This window comes from Phyllostomus discolor, chromosome X (genome assembly GCF_004126475.2).
Source record: "Phyllostomus discolor isolate MPI-MPIP mPhyDis1 chromosome X, mPhyDis1.pri.v3, whole genome shotgun sequence".
In the NCBI taxonomy this organism is placed as follows: Eukaryota; Metazoa; Chordata; class Mammalia; order Chiroptera; family Phyllostomidae; genus Phyllostomus; species Phyllostomus discolor.
Window position 1 is genome coordinate 56010661 of NC_050198.1, and position 24706 is coordinate 56035366.

Consider the following 24706-nt stretch of genomic DNA (forward strand, 5'->3'; position numbering starts at 1 on the left):
TTCAGGTCTTTTACCCATTTTTTAATGGGATTGTTTGTCTTCCTGGAATGGAGTCATGTGTGTTCTTTATATATTTTGAAGATCAAACCCTAATCTGGGGTATCATCGGCAAATATATTTTCCCATACAGTTGGTCCTCCTTTCATTTTAATGCTATTTTCTTTAGCCATGCAGAAATTTTCATTTTGAAGAGGTCCTGTTTGTTTTTTCTTTCATTTATGTCCCTTGTTCTAGGGGATATGTCAGTGAAACTATTGCCTCATGGAATATCTGAGATTTTACTGCCTGTGTTTTCCTCTAGGATTTTAATGGTGTCACGACTTATATTTAAGTCTTTTATCCATCTTGAATTTATTTTTGTGTATGGTGTAATTTGGTGATAAAGTTTGATTTTTTAGCATGTAGCTGTCTAGGTCTCCCAACATCATTTGCCGAAGAGGCAATTTTTACTCCATTTTATGCTCCTGCCCACTTTGTCAAACATTAATTTACCATAGTGACTTGGGCTCTCTATTCTGTTCCATTGGTCTATATGTCAGTTCTTAAGTCATTATCAGGCTGTTTTGATTACAGTGACCTTGTAATACAGTTTGATATGAGGTATTGTGATCCCTCCCACTTTGTTCTTCTTTCTCAAAATTGCTGCAGCTATTCGGGGTCATTTATGGTTTCATATAAATTTTTGAAAGGTTTGTTCTATATCTGTGAATTATACCATTCATACTTTAATAGGGGTTTCATTGAATCTATAAATTGCTTTTGGTAATACGGATATTTTGATGATGTTACTTCTTCCAATTCATGAACATGGTACATGCTTCCATTTGTTTGTGTCTTCATTAATTTCTTTCTTCAGTGTTGTGTAGTTTTCTGAGTACAGGTCTTTTACCTCCTTGGTTAGGTTTATTCCTAGGTACTTTATTTTTCTTCTTGCTGTATCAAATGGGATTTTTTCCTGATTTCTGTTTCTGATATTTCTTTGTTGGTGTACAAAAATGCCTTTGATTTCTGAATATTGACTTTGTATCCCACTGTTTTGATAAATTCACTTATTAGGTCGAGTAGTTTTTTGGTGAAATCTATAGCATATTCTATGTATACTATCATGTTATCTGCAAACAATGACAGATTTGCTTCCTCCTTTCCAATTTGGATGCCTTTTATTTCCTTTTCCTGTCTAAATGCTGTGGCTAGTACTTCTACTACTATGTTGAATAGGAGTAGTAAAAGCGGACATTCTTGTCTTGTTCCTGATCTTAGTGGGAATGATTTTAGTTTTTATTCATTGAACATGATGTTGGCTGTAGGTCTCTCATATATAGCCTTTATTAGGTTGAGGAATGCTCCCTCTATTCCCACTTTGCTGAATGTTTTTATCATAAATGGGTGCTGTGCCTTATCAAATGCCTTTTCCTCATCTATTGATGTGATCATGTGGTTTTTGTCTTTGCTTTTGTTCACGTGATGTATTACATTTATTGATTTGTGAATATTCTACTATCTTTGCATCCCTTGGCTCAATTCCACTTGATGATGGTGTATAATCATTTTAATGTATTCTTGGATGCTGTTTGCTAATATTTTGTTGAGGATTTTATCATTTGTGTTCATCAGTGATATTGGCCTGAAGTTTTCTTTCTTTGTTGTGTCTTTATCTGGTTTTGGGATTAGGATGATGCTGGCTTCATCAAAACAGTTTCAGAGTCTTCTGTCTTCTTGGATTTTTTGTAATAGTCTGTGAAGAACAGGGGTTAGCTCTTCCTTAAATGCCTTGTAGAGTTCTCCTGTGAAACCATCTGGTACAGGGGTTTTGTGTGTCAGGAGTTTTTTGATTACTGCCTCAATTTCATCAGCTGTTATTGGTCTGCCCAGGCTTTCTGCTTCTTCTTCATTCAATTTTGGGAGATTATATTTTTCTAGAAACTTGTCCATTTCACCTAGGTTTTCAAATTTCTTGGCATGTAGTTCTTCATAGTAATTTCTTACAATCCTTTGTATGTGTGTGGTATCAGTTGTAATCTCTCCTCTTTTCTTTTTGATTGTATGTGTTTGGGTCCTCTCTTTTTTTTTCTTGATGAGTCAGCTTGAAGGCTTGTTGATTTTGCCTATCTTTTCAAAGAACCAGCTCCTGGATTTCTTGATCCTTAGAATTGTGCTTTTAGTCTCTATGTCATTTAATTCTGTCATAATCGTGGTAATTTCCTTTCTTCTACTGGCTCTGGGCAGTCTTTGTTCTTCTTCTTCTAGTTCTTGTAGGTGTAGGTATAGATTGCTTATTTGAAATGTTTCTGTCTATTTTAGGTAGGGCACTATAGCTATGTACTTCCCTCTCAGGACTACCATTGCTGTGTCCCATAAGTTTTGGATGTTGTGAGTTCATTTACATTTGTTTCCAGGAACTTTTTTATTTCTTCCTTGATCTCATTCCTGACGCATTCATTCTTTAATATCATGCTGTTCAATCTCCATGAGATTGAGTGTTTTTGAGTTTTTTTCCTTGAGGTTGGTTTTCAGTTGCACTCTCTTGTGGAAAGGAAGAATGCTTGATATGATTTCAATTTTCTTGAAATTGTTGAGGCTTGTTTTGTGTCCTGTCATGTGGTCTGTCTTTGAAAATGTTCCATGTGCATTTGAAAACAATGTGTATTTTGCTACTTTGGGATGAAAGTCTCTCTCTGTGTATATCAGTTAATTCCTTTTGGTCTAGGATATTGTTCAATGCCGCAATATCTTTGTTGATGTTTTGTTTGGAAGATCTATCCATTTTTGACAGTGTGGTGTTAAAAACCCCTGCTATAATTGTGTTGCTGTCAATATCTTTCCTGGAGTCCTCCAAGATTTTCCTTATGTATTTGGGTGCCCCTGTGTTGGGTCCATATATATTTACAATGTTTATGTCTTCTTGATGGATTCTTCCCTTTGGTATTTTGAAGTGACCTTCTGGTTGTTTTTTTTTGGACCTTTTTTGAAGTCTGCTTTGTCCAATATGATTATTGCTACCCCGAGTTTGTAATGAGGGAAGTTTTCCATCATTCTCTGTCTTGGAATTTTGCCTACTAATTATGATGTATCTTGAAGTGGGCCTCTTTGGGTTCCTCTTGATAGGAGTTCCCCGTGGTTCCTGGATTTGTGTGACTTTTTCTCTCATCAAATTAGGGAAGTTTTCCATCATTACTTTTTCAAACAGATTTTCTGTCCCTTGGTCTTCTTCTCCTTCTGGTGTGCCTATTGTACAGATATTATTACATTTCATGTTGTCCTGCCTTTCCCTTAAATCCTCTTCTTTCTTCCTAAGTCTCTTTTCTTTTTCTTGCTCTTTCTCGGTGCTTTTTTCTACTTTCTCCTCCAGGTCGCTGATTTGATCTTCTGCTTCTTCTAGTCTGCTTTTGATTCCTCGTACTGTGTTCTTCAATTCAGAAGTTGTATTGTTCATTTCCTCTTGGCCCTTTTTGATAGTTTCTATTTCCTTTTGCATGTTGATATAGTTTACAGTGAGTTCATTGTAGTTTCCCTGTTGTTTTTGGTAATTCACTGTGAGCTCATTGAGCTTCCTTATAACCATTGCTTTGAACTCAATATCTGATAGTTGACTTGCCTCTATTTCATTTACTGTTCTTTCTGAAGCTTCCTCCTTTCTTTTCTCTTGGGGTTTGTGCCTTTGTCTTCCCATTTCTTGTGAGACTTTTCTTGTTAGCCTCTGCTTCTTAAATTGATCTTTTCTGATTCCCTGGGTTTATGGTATGAACTTCTATGATAGGAGACCTGTGGAATTCAGTGGTGCAGTCTCCTTGATGTCCTGAACTTGCTGCTTTTGGGCTGTCATTTATGTTGGCTCTCTGTATGTCTTTGGGTTTTGATTGTTGTTGTGTCTTTCTTTTGTGGACCCTTCCCTGCAGCTGGTTTACTGAGGAACACTCCATCCACCAAGTCATGTATCATTGTGTGCAGGTGTGGACAGATTGTGTTGAAACTGGTTCTTCTGTCTGTCTGAGTTTATGAGGCTTCTTTCTTGCTATTGTTCAGTTGTTTGTTCTGGGTAATTTCTCCACCATTTGGTTGTAATTCCAGATAGGTACTGGGTCTGGTCTGTGTGGCTTCCACTCACTCCTTCACCTTCTTCTGTTATTATCTATCAGTGGTTCCTCTGTTGGTGGTTTCTCTCTTCCAGCAGGTATACTGGTGTTCATAGCCCCCACCTGCTCTTTTATGTGATCAGTTGGAGGGGGAAGTCAAAATGGATTAAGACAGTGGGAGTGTAGTCTATGGGATTTAAAGTTCCAACCCGTAGCAAAGAGATAGGAGATCCTTTGGATAAGTGTGAAAAATCCCCTACAATGACTGTATTGCTATCAGTCTCTTTCTTAAAGTCCTTTAAGATTTTCTTTATATAGTTACGTGCTCCTATGTTAGGTGCATATATGTTTACAAGAGTTCTGTCCTCTTCTTGCACTGCTCCACTGAGTATTATGTAGTGACCTTCTTTGTCTCTTGTTATGTCCTTAGTTTTGAGGGTTGTTTTTTTTTTTTCTGATATAAGTATTGCTACCTCAGCTTTTTAAAAATCCATTTGGATGGAATATTTTTCTCCATCCCTTCCTTTTAGCCTGTATAAATCTTTTGTTCTGATGTGGGTCTTTTGTAGGCAGATATTTGCAGGTCATATTTTTTTATGCATTCAGATACCCTATGTCTTTTGATTGGATCATTTAATCCATTTAAATTTAAGGATATTAGTGATAGGTAGTTTTTCATTGCTCATTTTTCCCTTTTTACCTGCATTTTTTTTCTCTCTATTTCTTCTTCTTAAAGCAGTCCCTTTAGCATCTCTTCTAATGCTGGCTTTTTGGAAATGGATTCCTTTGACTTTTTTAGGAAAATCTTGGAAACACTTTTTTTTCACCTTCCATTTTAAATGAGAGCCTTGCTGGGTAGAGTAGTCTTGGTTGTGGGTCCTTGCTTTTCAATACTTGGAATATTTCAAGCCACTTCCTTCTGACCTGTAGTTTTCTGTTTGAAAATCTGCTGATAGTCTTATCAGAGCTCCTTTGTAGGTAACTAGCTGTTTCTCTCTTGCTGCCTTTAAGAATCTCTCTTTGTCTTTACCCTCGGTGGTGTAGCTCAGTGGATTGAGCGCGAGCTGCGAACCAAAGTATCGCAGGTTCGATTCCCAGCCAGGGTACATGCCTGGGTTGCAGGCCATGACCCCCAGCAACCTCACATTGATGTTTCTCTCTCTCTCTCTTTCTTCCTCCCTTACCTCTCTAAAAAATAAATAAATACAGTCTTTAAAAAAAAACGAATCTCTCTTTGTCTTTAAATTTTGTCATTTTAATTGTAATGTGTCTTGTTATGGGCCCCTTTCATTTCATCTTTATTTGGACTCCCTGTGCTTCCTGAACCTGCTTGACTCTGTCTCTCTCCAAATTAGGGAAATGGTGTCTCATTTTCAAACAGGCTTTATATACCTTGGTCCCTTTCTTCTTCTCTGTTATTCATATAATAAAATATTTTTATGTGTCAGGTTTTCACTAAGCTGTCTGAAATATCTTCATTTCTTGAGTCTGTTTTCATTTTTTTTTCTCTGGATGGGTGACTTTTTTATACCTTGTATTTCAACTTGCCTATTCAGTACTCTTCTTTGTCTAGCCTACTTTTAATTCCTTCTAGTGTATTCTTCATTTCTGATATTGCATTCTTTTTTTTTTCCAACTAGTTCTTTTTCAGGGTTTCTATGTCCTATTTTTTTCATGTTGATGTAGTTCTTATAACCATTGTTTTGAATTCTGTATTTGATAAGCTGCTTTTCTGGGTTTCATTTAGCTCTTTTCTGCAGATTACTCCTTTTATTTCTCTTGGAGGCGGTTTCTTTGTCTCCCTATTTTAGTTGTCTCTTTGTGTTATTTCTATGTATTAAATTGATCTTTTTTTTGACTCTCTGTCTTGTGGAACGGCATTATGTGTTAGAAGTCCTCTGGGACCCAGTGGTGTGGACTCCTAGATCTCCTGATCTGGATGCTCTAGCTGTGCCCTTTGTGTGGGTTATGTGGACTTTCCTGTTGTATTTTATTCTTGATTGTTATTGGCCCATTCATTGGTGAGAGCTCCCCTCCAGCTGGCTGGCTAACAGGCTCAACCCCTACTACGTGTTGTTCACTGTTGCATAGGTGCTGGCTGAACAAAGCAAACCAGCACAAAAACACCAAAACAAGTACCCCCTGAAAAAACACAACAGAAATATTGATGACAGTAGAGCAAAGAATAATAAAAGCAGAATGGGAAATGGAATAGTAGAGGAAGGAGAAACAGAAAAAGAAACTACAAGACCAGAGAAAAGAAAACTGATTGTGGGAGGAGAAAGGGGAAGAGAACTATAACCAGTAGTGAATTCAGAGAGGAAAATGGGAGAAAGGAACATAGAAGAAGAACAAAAATAATGAAAGGAGAGAGGAAGGGAGCAATGGAATAATCAAAGATAAGAATAAAATAGGAGATAAGAAATAACTATTAGAGCACAAATAAAACAATTAAAATAACAATTAGAGCAAAAATAAAAGAAAAAATAGACAAAAAATAATAATTCTATGAAACAGAAAGATAGCAAAAATAATAGAAAAAGAACCAAGTGGATTTGCCTCAGCAGAATTTAGTGCTTGCATCTGATTTCTTTAGTTGGCTAGGGCTCTGATGTCTAAATGTGGTGTGAGCCAGCATTGGGTGCTATACATGGCTAGCCCTCAGCAGCCTTTCGAAGCTCAGGTGATCCACAGTTTGTGGCTGATTCATCTGGTGTGTCTGCTCGCAAAGCAGGGTTTTATTAACACTGGGTCCAGGGGTGTGTCAGCAAACATCTCAAGTCACCGAAGGTTTCAGTTTTGCCTGTCTCTGCCTGCTGGCCTGCTGTCAATCTTAAGACTAATCACAGGACTGACTATTTTTGAAAGGGCTTCTGGTGGAAACAGGGGCTTGTGATTCCCAGATCTCCTGTGGCAGGTGCTTTTCAGACTTCAGGGAAGATGGTGGATGTGTTCCCCCTCTCCTGAGCCTCTAGTCTGAGTCTGTCTGGGATTAGTTCCCTGTACTCAGCAGGGAGGGCCCCTGATAGGCCTCCAGAGCCCAGATTTTCTGTCCGCTGGATGCCAGGAGGGTGTTTCTTGTGGCTCTCTGGTGAAGAGGAAGCACCATTCTGTTTCCCAGGATAGTGTATGGGTTGGCTGTGCACTACTACCAGTATCTGATGACCTATGGTTATGTTGTTGTTTATGTTGCTGTTTGCTCAGCAAATGTTATAGCGCTGATTGGGAGAAAAGAAAGAAAAACAAACAAACAATGCACCAAGACTGAGCAAAACTGAAAAAAAAAAACAAAAGAACAAAAATGTTGCTGAGTGAAGCAAACAGGATTTCAGAGGTTGTGGGCAAGGGGATTTCTAGAGGGTAGGGGGAGTGGTATCGCAGGGTAAGGTAATTGATTGTCCCCTGGGAGAGGCTAACTTTTGTCGAGAAAGTTGGTCACTGTGGAACACAGGTATATCCCAGCCCTGAAAATCCTACCACCATTATTCCCCTTAGTCTTTCCCTAGTACTTCCCACTCCAGCCTCTCCTCCCTTGACTCCAGTCTGCACTCCCCTCCCTTCACTGTGGCCCAAGGTGAGTAGACGCAAACACAAAACCGGTGCTTTGTCCCTTTAAGGGAAAAAAATAAGATGATGGGTTTGTCTCCAGCGGTTTTCATCTCTACCCAGCAGAGAGAGCCCCTATGGCCACTGGATGCTGCGTGGTAGGCCAATCTTGGCACTGGCCCTCTGTGCTTGGGAGACAAGTCTGTAGTTCTGGCTTCATTCCTCTCAAGAGGAAGCTCACACAGCCACAACACCACCTTGGGCCACTGACTTGCTGCCTTACCCTCCACCCATATGTGCAAAGCCTGTTCCTTTAAGATGTTCTTGCCCTTCCTACCAGTCTAGGGGTGGTCATTAGACCATCTTTGGTTAGAAGTATCTTTTTCAAGTAGTCTTAGGTTTAACTCCAGTGATTGTTCTCTTTAATCTTGTTTCTAGTCTGGCCTGGGAGGTGGTGCACCTTATATTCTCCTACTTTGCTGCCATCTTTCCATATCCACCTTTCCCATGTTTCTTTTTAAAAGTTTTTTATTTTATCAGACTCTTCTTAGCCCCTAACTGGTAATGCCATCTCAACCAACTGCAGTATTAAACAATCCCCATTGACTGGTTTTGAGAAATACCATAGGGATGGGATATTATCACAGAATGAGATCTGAACCAAGTCAAAGTGCTAGGCAGGTCTAACAGTGACAGTTCTCTTAAGATGGAGCTTTGGGGAGCTCCAGAACTGCTCAGCTTCCTCTACTATTGGTTAGTCTGCTGTTTTTCTTTTACAACTACCATAGTTGTGAATTACTGGTTTACAAGGCTTACTACAAAGCTGGAAAGAGGGGAATGGGATCATAGAAAGTTGAAACGCAACAAATATTCCTATTCTTACTGAAACTCAGCTGCTTTTCTTGAATGAGTGTTCCTCATATTGTTGCAAGCATTTACTTAATTTCCAGATTTACCATAAGTTTGATTTTGACAATTTTTGTGTTTTTATTTTTTTTAATTTTTTACAACATTTCCATCACCTCAAGGATTGTTCTCAGTTCTTGTTTCCTCTCACAACCCAGGAAACCAGTAATCTACTATTTGTCCTTATGGATTTGCCTATTATGGACATTTTATATAAATGGAACCATATAAATATGTGTCCTTCTTTAACTTAACACAATGTTTTAATTATGTCTCGAATACTTTTCCCATTACTGAAGGATTTCCCAAGTACTGAAGGGTTTTGTGTGCAAGCTGAGTATATCTTCAACAGTTTACAATTTCATCTTTGCCTTCACTTCTTGTTTGCTCCGGGACTTAGAGGTGAGAGTTTAGGGCTTTTTAAAGTCTTTCCTGGGTGCTTACAAATCTCTGGCCATGTGAACAACCCTATTATACACATGTGTGGCCTTCGTATTTCCTGGGAGTAATGTTGGAGATTTTCAGAGCTCCCTAAGGACATTTAATTACCCTGGATTTCTTTCTCAACTTTTTGGTCAACTTATTATTTGCCCCAACTTCTTCACCTCAGATAGCTGTAACATTCAACAACGGCCTCTGATTGTTTTTGGCAAAAGGGGAAAAAGGCTGTTGGCCCTGGGTGATATTTGAGTTAGGTCAAATAAAAGCAGCATTGCCTGTGGGATCTTCTTGGTCAACTAATGAGACTCTCTGGGAATGGTGCATTGAAGGAGCTTCAGCCCTGTTCTTCCTTCTGCTGTTGCTGCCAGACTGCTGGATTTCACTCTGATTTGTGGCTTTTGGTTTTCAAGGTTACTACAGACCTGGGAGAAAAGGATGAGAAAGGGCATGTTAAAATGCCACAAAACTTATTCTTATTGAGATTCAGCTCAGTAATAAATGTTCTTGAATTTTTCTTGGATAAATCTTCCCCAGATTGCTGCAAGCCTTTGGTTAATTTCCAGAGTTCTGAAAAAGTTCATTCGTAACAGTTTCTGCCAGTGTTATCATTTCTTTTATGAAGGAGAGAATTTCATGGGGTTCTTAGTCTGCCATTTTCACTAAGGTTACCTCTCTTGATGGCATCCCTTGAAACTTGAAAGTTTGTGATTTTGATTGAAGTCAAACTTTCTACTTTATTTTATGATTTCCACTTTTGGCCCTGTAACTAATATTTCTTTGTAATGTAAGGTCAGAAAGATTTTCTCATATGTGTTTTTCTAGCAAGCTTATACTTTTAGCTCATGCATTTAGATGTGTGAACCATTTTCAGTTAATTTCTGAATTATATGTATGGTGTAAGGCTCTAGTTACATTAATCTCTTTGCATATGAATGTCCAATTGTCCTGGCACCTTTAGTTGAAAAGACTGTCCTTTCCCAATTAAACTGTCACTTTTTACTCTTTAGGTTTACACTTCAGCAATTTCATTATACAGTGTCTGGGCATGGGTTCTTTGTTATTCAAATTCTGAGCTTCTCATCTGTTCCACCTGCTCCTGTGTACTTTTCTGTCTTTGAATGCTCTATGCATTCTATCTGGGTTTTGTAACTGTATTTAGTGAGAGAGGGCGAAATGTACTTTGCTTCTTACCCAGAAACAGAAGTCCCAATAGCTAATAATTTTTTGAGGGCTTATTTGTGCTGGTCCTTGTGTTAAACATTTTGCACATTAATTTATTTAAGCCTTACTATAGCCCCACAAGATACTGGCAGTATTATACCCATTTTACAGATAACAAATTTGAGCTTTTGAGGGGATAAGTGACTTTCTCAAGGCCAGTTATTAAGTGGCCATGCTAGGACTTAAATATGGTTGTGGCACTTGTATATGTGTTCTCAAAAGGTTTTTTTTTTTTTTTTTGGTTTATTAAATGTGATTTTACTATGTCTTGAGATAATTTTTTCAGGGGGAGTAACACATTTCCTATTTTCTAACCTTAAATCAGTGGGAAAACAATATATACTATCTCTAGAAATGTACTTCATCTGAAATCTTAAACTCCAGTATATTACTCTATGACTACGATATTTTTCTAATCCTGGCTCTCACAATTCTCTTACACCCCTTATACTATCTCTTCAATCCTGTTATAATCTCTAATTCCTTGACCTTTTTGTTTTCTACCAATATGTTATTCCTTCCTTTCCTTCCACATCTCACTTAGATTTTGCCATCCATTATTTACCCATATTCTTGGCAATGACTCATTCTCCTTGCTTTCTTGCTATGAATCATAGCCACCCAGCAAAACCTGAACTCTGAATCAGTCCAACTAATTGCCTTCTTTATTTTGGCATGATGGCTTTTGAGCACTACTGGACAGCAATTATGTAACCTTGTTAATTGATGCTCTACACGTTTCTCATCTCTGGTATTGTCTAGAACCTTCTTCTTTGTTCAGCAATCTCTCTCCTAGTCCCTAGTAAGCTCTCTGTTCATCCCTTTACAAATACTATTTTAGATCTTCACTATTCATTTCCATTCTACTGTATCATTATTTTTAGCAGATAGTCTTTCTTCCTACTTCAAAGCAAACACTGCCATTGGCAAGAACTTTCATCTACTTTCTGCGTGATTCTCTGCTAATTTCTGCATCCTAACTCTCATTTTTTTTTTTATCTCAACTCAATGCTGGGGACATCTTTCCTGCCTAAGATTAATCTTTATACCATTGTGCTGTATCCTATTCCTCTTCTCTCTCAAGGTACCTCAATCAGTTATCCCCAGTATTGCTTCTTTCCTTTCAGGATTTTAACATAATTTGTACCATTTGCCAATTTCCATGGTGGACATACTCATACCATAAACTATCTTTAACAAAATATTTTTATAAATGCCCCTCAATGGTTTAGCTTCTTGAGCAAATAAACCATTTAGATTCTTTCATCATATACCATAATAAGTAGCAATTGGTTTTAAAAATGGAATGTAAAATTTGAAGACCCCCAAAAGATAGAATTAAGTAGCTATGTTAATATTTTTGATAACCAAATAGCAAATGATTTTTTTCCAATCTTTAATGAAAATTTTCACAGACACAGAGGGGCTGAAAGAATTTTATTACAAGCATCCATTGTATCACTGACTAGATTCTGCCATTAATAGTTTATTTTTATCACATATCTTTTTTTAAAGATTTTATTTATTTATTTTTAGAAAGGGAAGGGAGTGAGATAGAGAGAGAGAGGGAGAAACATCAATGTGCGGTTGCTGGGGGTTATGGCCTGCAACCCAGGCATGTACCCTGGCTGGGAATCGAACCTGCGACACTTTGGTTCACAGCCCACGCTCAATCCACTGAGCTACGCCAGCCAGGGCTATCACATATCTTTTTATCACTCTATGAATCTATCTTACTTTTTTGATACAGTTAAAATAGTCAATATAAATATGTTCCCCCTAAATACTTCAGTAGGCATATTGTCAGTTAGAATTAAATATTTACATTTTTCTTTGTTGTAAAATTTGCATCAAATGAAATGCATGAATGTTGAGTGTTCATTTGCTGACTTTTCACCAATTTGTACTTCTTTGTAGTGATGTGTTGGTAAATGTATAACACCTAGCTCTTCAGACAGAAAAAGGCTCTGATTTGTATCATTTGCTAGTTTCCATGGTTTGCATGTTCCACTATAGCCAATTTTAAGCTACCAATGTGTTATCATTGAACATGGAGTTGGGAGATGTGTAAAACATTGACCCATCTTCAGCATACTACTGCAGCTGTGTAGCCTAACCCCTATCAACACAGAGATTTGTCACCCTAGAAAGTTTCATTATACTTCTCAGTAATTCCCTCCTCCCAGAAGCAACTAGTGTATTAATTTTTTGAGTATAGATTAGTTTTGCCTGTTTTAGAACTTAGATAACTGAAACCATACATATGTATTCTTTGTACATCACTTCTTTAACTCACCACAATCTTTTTGAGATTTATTCATATTGCATATATCAATAGTTTTTCTTTCTTTCTACAACAAAATTTCATGGGAGATTTTTTATAATCACTGTATCATTTTTCTAGGGCTTCCATAACAGATTACTATAAATCTAGTGGCTTAAAACAACAGGAATATATCCTCTTACAGTGGCTGTAAGTCTGAAATCAAGGTGTTGGCAGAGCCATGCTGTTTCTGAAGGTTCTAGATCATTCCTTGTCTCTTGGCTTCTGGTGGTTGCCAGCATTCCTTGGTATTGTAGATGCATCATTCTAGTCTCTCTGCTTTTGTCATCACATGGCAGTCTTCTTGTGGCTCTGTGTCTGTGTCCTCAAATGGCCTTTTTATAAGGATACTAGTCCTGGATTTAGGGCCCACCCTCATCCAGTATAACCTCATCTTAACTAATTATATCTCCAAATACTGTGAAGTCACATTATAAGGCTTTGGATGGATATGAATTTTGAGGGTATGCTATTCAACCCAGCACAATCCTCCATCTGAACTCCCAACAATTCATATTCATTTCATATGCAAAATGCATTCACCCCATCACGTTTCCAAAAGTCTTACCTATTCCAGCATCAAATCTATGCCCCAAGTTTCATCTAAATATCAACTTAAAAAGTTCCAAATCATCTAAATCAGGTGTCCATTAGGCTCTGAGTATGTTCCATCCTAAGCAAAATTCCTCTCTGCCCAGAGACCTGTGTAACTAGACAAGATATCTGTTTCCAAAATACAGTGGTGAGACTGGCATAGGATAGGTATCCCTATTCTGAAAGGGCAGAAAGGAGTTACTGGTCTAAAGCAAGTTAGCAACCCAGCACAGAAAATACCATTAGGTTTCAAGGCCTATGAAAAATGCTCTGGGCTCAGTGCTCTGTCCTCTGGCCCCCAGGGAAGCCTCACTCCCTGGGCCCTCTGGGACAACCCCACCTTCTCAGCCTCCTGCCCTATAGTTTTTGCATCTGTGGCTTTGCCCTCAGAGTCATCCTTCATTTTGTCTTGTCTCTGCCACTTTCATACCAGGCTGGCACTCTTTCTGCTTTTATAAAATTCTTAAAAGCCTTGTCTGTCTCTCATGTATGTCAAGAGATTCAAACCATTAGATATGAGTGTTCTCCACAGATTTTTTTTTCTGGATAGCCCTTTCTCTCTCTATTCCTGGCTTCTGCTGAGATGGTTAGTTGGATCTATGAATCACACACCTAATTTCTTGAGTGAAAGGTTGTCCAGCCACACTAACTGGCCCTGTTTCCAGAGCACATTAGCTTAGATATGCTGAGAATTCTCCAGATCATCAAGTGCTGCTTCCTTATTATTAAAACAGACCCTTTTTAATTCATCTCTTTCTTCTCTCATTTTACTATAAGCATCAAGGAGAAACCAGACTGTGTCTTCCACACTTTTCTCAGAAATCTCCTCAGCTGAATTCCAAATTCATCACTTACAAGTTCTACTTTGCATCCAGCAGCAGAACTCAATTCAGCCAAGTTTCTGCCACATTATAAAAAAAGATCACCCTTCTTCCAGTGTCCAATAACATGTTTATTGTTTCCTTCTAATGCCTCACCAGAAGCAATTTTAATGTTCCTCTCTCTAACAACAGTCTGTTCATGATGATACATGCATTCTCTTAAGATAGAAACTTTCTTTTCTGTCCTCTTTACTTCTGAGTACTCACCAGAACTGTTATTAACATCCATATTTCTGTCAAGTCTCTTCAATACAACCAACCTTTTCCTGTCAAGCACCTTAAAATTTCTTTCACCCTCTACTCATTACCCAATTCCAAAGCTACTTCCACATTTTTTTAGATATTTGTTGTAGCAGCACCCCACTTCCCAGTACACAGTCTGTATTAGTTTCCTAGGGCTGCTTTAACAAAGTACCACAAGCTGGGTGGCCTAAAAGAACAGAAATTCTCTCACAGTTACAGAGGCTAGAAGTTCAAATCGAGATGTTGGCAAGGTTTGTTCCTTCTGCAAACTCTGAGGGAGAATCTGTTCCATCCCTCTCTCCTAGTGGTTGCTGGCAATCCTTGGATTATAAATGTATGACTCCAGTCTTTGCTTCTGTCATCACATGACATTCTCCCTGTGTGTCTGTGTCTTTATGTGGCCTTCTTAAAAGAATAGCAGTTATTGGATTTAAGGCCCATCTAATCCAGTATGAACTTATCTTAACCAATTGTATCTGTAAATACCCTATTTCCAAATAAGGTTACATTCCAGGTGGAAATGAATTTGGGGGCATACTGGGTTCAACCCAGTATACTTACTTATCTCTCCGTCCTCACTTCTTATTCCTTTAAAAAAAAAACAACAATATTTTTTGTAATGAAGTAGATCTTGCCAAAGAGTAAAACATGTTTAATTAGATCAAGAAGTAAAACATTGCCAGCACTCCAAAAGTCTCTGTATGCCCTTCAGAACTCACAACCCCCCTGCCCACCAGAAATAACCACTGCCCTGCCTTGTTTTTATTTTTTTCATAATTTCATTGTTTTTCTTTACATGTTACCACCCATGTAGACAACACTAGACAGTGTTTAGTTTTGCCTGTTTATAAGCATTATGTCAATGAATTGTACTATATATAATCTACTGGGTCTACCTTTTCTAGTTGACATTATATTTTTGAGATTCATCCATAGTGCAGTGTGTAACCATAGTTCATTCATTTTCTCTGCAGTATAGTGTATTTCTTTATATGAACATACCAATGTTTACTTATCTATTCTACTGGATAAGTGGGTTGTTTACATTTACTGAGCTATAAGTATCAGTCCTACTGCTGTGATAGTTCTTATACATATATGGTGGGACACATATGCAAGGGTTTCTCAGGGTGTATACCTAGGAGTCGAATTGAGGGGTGAAAACTTCACACACCTTCATCTTTAATAGATCCTAGCTCTTTTGTGAAGGGATTCTCCCAAGTTAAAATCTCACCAACCATGTGTGAAGGTTCAGGTTAGTCCATATCCTTGTCTATACTGGATATTGTCAGATCTAATGGGTATTTGCTCATATTTTATTGTAATCTTTTTTCCTTTCTTAATAATTAGCATTTACATTACTATTTTCAGTCTTTAGTAAAGTGCTGTTTTCCACAACCTTCTATTTTGAAAAATTTCAAACGTGCAGAAAAATTGAAAGAATAGTACACCCATATTCTTCATCTACATTTACCAACTGTTGGCATTTTGCTTTACCTCTCTCTTCTTCTGTACATGAATGTGAGTATGTGTCGTTTGTTTATTGCTAAACTATTTAAAAGTAAGTTTCAGACATTAAAAGGTTTTGCTCCTAAATACTTTATTATATATCTCTTAAGAACCTTCTTCTATAATATGCAGTTTGTAATTATATTTCTCAATTTTAAATGTAGGATGCAACCAGGGATTACACATGGCATTTAGTTTGCTTTAGAATATTTTCCCTGTGTGTGTGTGTGTGTGTGTGTATGTGTGCACGCACGCGCACACGTGTGTCTGTCTGTCTTTCAGGACATTGATATTTTTCAGGAGCCCAGGTTTATATTGTTTGTTTCATTGTGGTTTTAATTTCATTTTTTATATCTAATGAGGTCGGAAACATTCTCACACATTTATTAATCATTTGGATAGCCTTCTTTGTAAATGGCTGTTTAATTATTTTGCCCACTTAGCAAATGTGGAAATGTCAGCTTCCTGTCTGAATGTCTTTCCATCTGTTTTTACCTGTGTATAGATGCAGTCCAGGTTCAGAGGTCACTTAGGCATATATCGAAGATTTTGGATAAGCAGACAGATCTCAGTGATTGCTACTTAACTTCAGTATAGCTACAGAAAAGAGGGAGCTAGGAAGGTGTTGTGGTTTTATGTCCTGAATATTCTGTCATCGCATTTCTTCTCTAATCTTACATGCATTTCTTATAAATTAGTACAAGTTTTTTGTTATTATGGATCTTTCTCTTTGTTGGTTATATGTGTTGAAAATGTCCGTTCCTATTGTGTGGCTCTTATTTCACTGCTTTTATGGTGTCTTTCAAGGAATAAAAGTTCTTCATTTTTATGTAATAAAAGGTATTATTTTTTTTCTTCTCTACTTAGTGCTTTTTGTACTTTGACTAATAAATCCTTTCCTGCATGAGTTCATGAAGATAGTATTCTTTTTCTAAAAGCTTTATGTTTTTTTCTTTCACATTTAAATTGTTAATCCACCTGGAATTAATATATGTGTATGATATGAAGTTCCAGTTTATTTTTATACAGATAATCTATCCCAACACCATATATTGAAATTGTTGTCTCTGCACTATTATTATATTGCCAGCTGTCATAAATCAGATGTTCATATATGTATGGATGTTTTTTTTTTCAGTTTCTTTTCTTTCTTTGGTGTTTTTTGGCTATTGAAAAATCAATTACCACACAGTTTAGCTTTTTAAATGCTTTGATATCTGGTACAACAGAAGAACAGATGCTTCTACATTATTCTTCAAAGTGTTCTGTCTACTTTTGGGCATTTTGCTTTTCCATGGAAATTATAGAATCAGCTTGTCAAGTTTCTCTCTCTTTCTATTTTGATTAAGATTCCATCAAGTATTTAAATCAATTGAGGACAATTTACATATTTGCAATGTAAATCTTCAAATCTTCAAATGTGAATATGGTATATATTTTTTCAATTATCCTTTAACATCTATCAATGTATTTTCTCTATTTTCTGTTACATTTTATGAGACTAAATAGTTCTTTTCTTACTTTTTAAACAATTTTACTGAGGTATGTAATTTACACATGATATTCACCTGCTGTCAAGTTTTTAGTTAGGTGATTTTTTAGTTAACTTACTGAATTGTGTGTCATCATGACAATTCAGTTTTAGGTCATCTCCATTACTCTGCAAAATTTGCTTGAGCCTATTTGCAGTAAATCACTTGCACATCTACCCAAAGCCTTCTGTCTCTATAAATGTGTTTTTTTTTTCTAGATATTTCATATAAATAGAGTCTTCTAATAAGTGATCTTTGGAATCTGGATTTTTTCAGGTAACATGATGTGTGTTTGAAGATTGTTCATGTTTTAGCATTCAGAAAGTCATTGCTTTTATTACTAAATAGTTTTCCATTGTATAGATATATACCACATTTTGTTTATCCCTTCCCTACTTGATGACATTTGGATTGTTTCCAATTTGGGGCTATTTTGAACAGTGCTATGAACAAGTTTTTGTGGGGATATGTTTTCATTTCTTTTGAGTGAATGGAATTTCTGGGTCATATGGTAATTCTATATATCACCTTTTGAGGAATTGCCAAATGTAGTTATACCATTTGGCCCTCTCATGAGTGATATATGAGCTTTCCTACTTCTCTGCATTTTTGTCAACACTTTCTATTGCCTATTTTTTATTGCAGCTTTTCTAGTGGGTATGTGCTGATATCTCATTGTGGTTTTAATTTGAATTTCTACATTAACAAATAATCTTGAATACTTTTTTCATTTTTTTGTTACCCATTCATATGTCTTCTTTGATGAAATGTTCTACTCAAGTATTTCACCAATTTTTTATCAGATAATGTGTTTTCTTAGAATTGAGTGGTAAGAGTTTTTTATATATTTTGAATATAAGGCCTTTATAAGATAGAATATGATTTGTAAATATTCTCTTCCAGTCTTTAGCTTGTCTTTTTATTTTAATGGTGTCTTTTAAAGCACAGAATTTTCTAATTTTAATGAAGTTCAGTTTATCAATTTGTTCCTTTATGTTGTGTTTTTGGTATCACATCTATGAAATGTTGACTGAATTCAAGGTCAGAAAGATAACCTTTGTTTTCTTCTAGAATGTTTATAGTTTTAACTCTTACATTTAGATATATTATTCATTTTGAGTTAATTTTGGTATGTGAGATACAGTGTCCCAAGTTCATATTTTTGTAAATGGATGTCCAGTTGTCCTAGTACTATTTATTGTAAAGACCATTATTTCCCCCTTTGAATTGACTTGGCATCTTTGTGGAAAATCAATTGACTATAAAGGTAAGGGTTTATTTCTGGACATTCATTTTGGTTCCATTGACTTATATACCTATTCTTATGTTCTGAATCTATCTTTTTTTAAAAGATTTTGTTTATTTATTTTTAGAGAGAGGTGAAGGGAGGAAGAAAGAGAGGGAAACATCAATGTGTGGTTGCCTCTCATGTGTCCCCTACTGGGGACCTGGCCTGCAAGCCAGGCATGTGCCCTGACTGGGAATCGAACCAGAGACCCTTTGGTTCTCAGGCTGGTGTTCAATCCACTAAGCCACACCAGCCAGGGCTGAATCTCTTTATCTTTATAGCAAGTATTGAAATTGGGTAGTGTAACTTCTCCAACTTTGTTCCTTTTTTTCACAATTGCTTTGGTTATTTTAGGTCCTTTGTAACTAGGTAAATTTTAGAAGTTACTTGTCAATTTCTCTATAAAACCTGCTGGAATTTGATAAGGATTGTGTTGACTCTATAATTCAATTTTGGGAAAATTGACTTTAGTATTTTTGAATATTCTAATCCACGAATATGGAATGTCTATTTAGACCTTTTTTAATTTGTTTCAGCAATGTTTTGTAGTTTTCAGTTTATAAATAGTACCCTTTTGTTAATTTCTAAATGTTTTATTCATTTAATGCTCTTGTAAATACAACTATTTTCGTATTTCATTTTCTGATTGTTGCATATAATTATATAGAAATATAGTTAATTTCTACATATTGATCTTATATTCTGTGACTAAACTCTTTCATTTGTTCTAGTAGTTTCATTGTAGATAGGATTTTCTACACAGACAATCATGTTATCATGTTACCTATGAATTAAGGCAGTTTTACCTTTCCTTTGCAATCTGGAAGTCTTTTTTTTTTTTTTTTTTTTTTGGTCCATTTGCACTGTCTAGAACCTTCAGTACAGTGCTGAAGTATTGAATGAAAGTGGTGCAAGTAGACATCCTTACCTTGGTCCCAGTCTTAGGGGGAGAAACATTCAGTTTTTTTATCATTAACTAAGATCCTAGCTCTATATACTTTTAAATACTCTTTAGTAGTGTATTACTTTTCTATGGGTGCTGTAACTAGTTACCACAAATTTAGTGGATTAAAGCAACACAGATTTCTTTTCCTATGGTTCTAGGGGTTAGAAGTCCTAAAATCAAGTTGTCCACAGGGCTGCATTCCTTCTGGGGTTCTCCAGGGGAACTTTTGTCAGCTTCTGGAATCCACCAGTGTTCGTTAGCTCATGGCCCTTTCACATTATTCCACCTTCTATTTCCATTGGTACATCCCCTACTCTGTCCCTGACTCTCCAGCCTCCTTCCCAAATGGAACTGTTGTGATCACATTTAGCCTATCTACATAATGCAGGATAATCTCCCTATTTCAAGAACTGTATCTTAATCTCATCTTCAGAGTACCTTTTTTCTTTGTAACTTTTTTTTACAGATTCCAGGGATTAGGATGTAAACACCTTTGGGGTGGGGAGCCAATATATTCAGCCAACCATGTGCAGATTGAGGATGTTCCTTTCTATTTCTAGTTAGTTGTGGGAGTTGGATTTTGTTTATCACTTTTTTTGCACCTATTGTGGTGATCACATGTTTTAAAGTTTTAATCTATTAATATAATGTATTATATTGATTGATTTTTAGATGGTAAACCAATATTTCATTTCTGGGATAGATCGTACTTATCTGTGTATAACAAGTTTTATATGTTGCTGGATTAGGCTTACTAATATTTTATTAAAGATTTTTTGTGTCTGTGTTCGTGAGAGATATTGGTTTGTAGTTTTCTTTGCTTCTGATATGTTTGGTTAGCTTTGATTCCCATGTAATACTGACCTCATAGAATAAGTTGGAAAATATTCTCTCTTCCTCTATTTTCTGAAAGTATTTGTAGAAGATTAATATTATTTCTTTAAATGTTTGGTAGAATTCACAGATGAAGCCACCCGGACCTGGGCTTTCCTTTGTGCACAGTTTGTTGATTACTAATTCAGCCTCTTTACTTATTATAGGTTTATTCAACTCTTCTCATCCTTCTTGAGTCTGCTTTGATAATTTGTATCTTTCTTTGAATTTGTCCATTCATCTACCCTTTCTAATTTGTTAGCCTAAAGTTATTTATAATATTCCATTAAAGTTGTTTCCATTTGTATAAGTTCAGTAATGAGGCTTCATCTTTATTTCTTTGTTTTCATCCTCTGTGTCTTCTGTCTTATTTTCTTGGTTGGTCTAGCTAAGGGTTTGTCATTTTGTTAACATTTTCAAAGAACCAGCTTTTGGTTTTATTGATTTTTCTCTATTTTTCTGTTTTCTATTGTACTGGCTTATTCCCTAATCTTTATTATTTTCTTCCTTTTCCTTGCATCGTGTTTAGTTTGCTTTTTCTAGTTTCCTAAGTTGGAAGCTCAGGTTATAGACTTGAAACTGTTATTCTTTTATGATATAGGTGTTTAAAGGGACAGATTTCTCTCTGAGGGCTGTTTTGCCTACATCCATAAATTTGAGTATGTTGTGTTTTCATTTTCATTTAGTTCAAAATATTTTTAAATTTCCTATGTGAGTTCTTTGACCTATGGGTTATTTTGATATGTGTTGTCTAATTTTCAAATATTTGTGTTTTCCCGGATTTCTTCCAGTAGTGGATCTCTAATGTGATTCCATTGTGGTCAGAGAAATACATTGTATGATTTCAGACTGTTTAAAAATTTGAGACATACTGTCACCTTGGAATTCTCACTCTAATATCAACATGGTAGAATCCCTCACCTTCTATAAGTCTTCTCTTAAATGTCACCTTCTCAATGAGACCCACCCAGACGAATATTAAAAGTACAACCACCAATATTACCAAGTCTTAGCACTACCAGTCATCCCTTACACTGCTATATGTTTTCTTTTTTAAAGCACTCATAATGTAACAGAACCTTCTAATATAATAATTCACTTAGCTCTATGAAGATAGAAATCTTTGTTTCATTTATTGATGTATCTCAAGAACCTAGAATAATGTGATGATCATAATAGTCACTGAATAAATATTTTTTGAGTATATACATTGGGACATTCATACACTTGGTCATATGTAGCTGAAATTTGTTCACTTTCACTGGAATGTTGTATTTCATTATATAAACTTAAATATAATTTTGTAATTGATTCTTCTGAGGACACTTGTATTTTTTTCTAGTTCCAGGCTATTATAAATACCACAGATCAAACTATTCTTATTGTATCCTGGTGGACATGAACCTAATTTTTCTATAGTTTATACATAGGAGTGGAATGGATGGGCCATATTTATGAGCATAAATTCAACATTAGTAAATGATGTCATAGTGGTTTGCACTGTAGTTGCACATTCCTACCGGCAATGTATGAAGGTTTCATTTGCTTTACAATCTCTATTTGTATTCCTTTTTATTTTTTTTTGCCAATATGACAGTTTTCTATTAGTATTTTCTTCTTAGTTAACATTTCTCTGAATTCTAATGTCATTGAGTAATTTTCTATGTATTTATTAGCTATATATATTGTATCTTTTTTGAGGAACCTTTTTGATCCTTTACCCAGTTTCCTAATGGCTGTATTCTTTATCCGTTATTTGTGCAGCAAATATCTTTTCTTGTTCTAAGACTTTTCTATTTTTTATATTTTTTCTGATGAACAGAAGTTTTTAATTTTAATGTAGTTGAATTTGTCAATATTTTTTTAATGCTTTATCCTTTGGAGACTTCAGAAATCTTTCCATATATATTCTTATACCTTGCTGGTGGAAATGCATAATAGTACAACTTCTACAAAGTGGAATTATCAATATAGAGAAAAATTACACATACATTTGACCCTTTGTCTCAGCAAACCCATCTCTTGGAATCTATTTCAGAGATGTACTGGAAAAATACAAAATCCTATATGCACAAGGTTGTTTATCAGGATATTATTTATAACAGCAGAAATGACTGGATACAATACCAGTGTGCCTTAATAGGGAATAGTTGAATAAACTATGGAACATCCTCACAGTGGAGTATTACACAGCTATCAGAAAGAAGGGAAAGAGCTATACATATTAATATGGAGTTATCTGAAGTGTATATTGTTAAGTGCAGAAAAGTAAGTTGTAAACAGTAGGAGAGGGATGTAAATAATGACATATACATATGTATGTATATGTATACATATGCCTATTTGCTTATATTTTCAAAAAGGGATCAGTGCAACCATAAAGCCAAAACCTAGTAAAAATTGTTATTCATGGGGAAGGAAAGGAGTACGATAAAGAGGACAGAGATGGAAGTGAAACAGCTGTAAAAGTACTGTATAATGTATAACACAGTTTTCAATTCAGACCCATGTAAATGTTTTGCATAATTTAAAAATCAAAAAGGGAAAAAACATCAATCCCTAAAATTCATAACAACCTGAAGCAGATGAACCTAAAACTATAAAGTTGGTAACAACAATACAGAGGAAACATTTATTTAAAATGACTTTGAAACAATATATGTACATTTCTAATGGGATATATTTTAAGGATAAAGATAAGTGCAAAGAAATATAAAACTATTCAGTAATTTCATTGACAGTCATATTAGTATTGTTATTGACATTTAAAAATTCTATAAATATATTGCAGAAAAAACTAATAAATAATTTTTAATACTAAGAGCCAATATTTTAAGCATATGTGAAAACAGATATACAAGTCTAACATCAAGGAGTTTGAGTAAAAACCTTATAATCTTACATTTGAAGTAGAAATACCAGTCTGATTTATTTTCCTCTTTTAAAAAATGTCCTGGTTTTGTCCACTGAAAATGCCTAGTATCAATAACAACTCAATAGCAATGAACACACCTAGCAACACATTTGACTTTCTAAATACTATTTCCCATTAAAAGAAGCCAGGAGTCCTTGGCAAAATATTCCGGGTATGAGTCAGAAAATGTGCAAGGTGAGCTTGGGACAACTTACTGTGCCAGAAAACTGAAAAGCAATACAGGAGTCAATTTGAAGAGACTCTTATAGTCCTAAGTGGGATAATTTTCCCACTAAAAAGCACATCAAATTTGTGAAACTACATGATCTCACAATTATACTAAAAATAATCATTGATCACCCTGGCTGGTGTGGCTCAGTGAATTGAGCGTGGGCCTGTGAACCAAAGGGTCTCCAGTTCAATTACCAGTCAGGGCACATGCCTGGGTTGCAGGCCAGGTTCCCAAGTAGGGGACACATGAGAGGCAACCACACATTGATGTTTCTCTCCCTCTCATTCTCCTTCCCTTTTCCCCTCTCTCTAAAAATTAATAAAATCTTTAAAAAATAAAATTAAAATTAGAATAAGTATTGATCAACACTGGATATTTCTAAGGTATCAACTCATTACTGTCATAGTTGGTAAATAATGGGAAAAATCAAGCATTTATCCTGCCTTTCCTGTATGAACTGTATATAGGGAAACTATTTGATGGTAAGTTTATTATACAATTCTAAATAATAAATATAAAGAAATAGTAGAATCAGGAGAGCTCCATTTCACAACTCTTAATAAATTATTAGATCCAGGCAACAGTCATAATGAATGTAAAACCCATTAGGTGAAACGTGAATGGGAGAACTTCGTAATGGAGGGATCCAACTAATACCATCTGAATTCACTGATCAATTTCAGCATCACTAAAAATGGGACCACCAAACATTATATGCCTTATGATATAACAGAAAGTACACATCTCTCTTTGGAGGAGAATTCTTATCTAAAAATATGAAACCTGAATCTTATGCAACTTGTATAATGATGTAAATGTTCTTTATCTTTTTTGCCCAACATGATATCCACTAGCCACAGGTGGCTGTGAACATTTGAAATGTGACTAGTTTGAAAAACGGACATTTAAAAGATTAATATAGATAGATTTGTGTGGCCAGTGGGTACTGTATTAGACATAATAGCTCTAAATTTAACTGACAGTTTGTAAGAAATGGAAGGGATTAAGGAACAAGTTAAATAATACCATGAAGAACGATCAGTCGCATTCATTTGTTAGGTTCCTCTCATAAATCAATGGATGGGGGAGAAAGTGGGTTGGAGGGTTGGGAAAGAAGGGGTACTATTTTAAAATAATAAGGCTTAAGAGATATAACAGCCAAAGGCTAGTTAAAACAACCAAGT

General features: G+C 35.7%; 1 protein-coding gene across 3 annotated transcripts in view; it reads left to right on the plus strand.

Annotated features, from left to right (window-relative positions):
• Positions 1-24706, plus strand: part of RBM41 (RNA binding motif protein 41) — an 80702-nt gene that overhangs the window by 17304 nt on the left and 38692 nt on the right. The gene's annotated exons all lie outside the window — the stretch shown is intronic.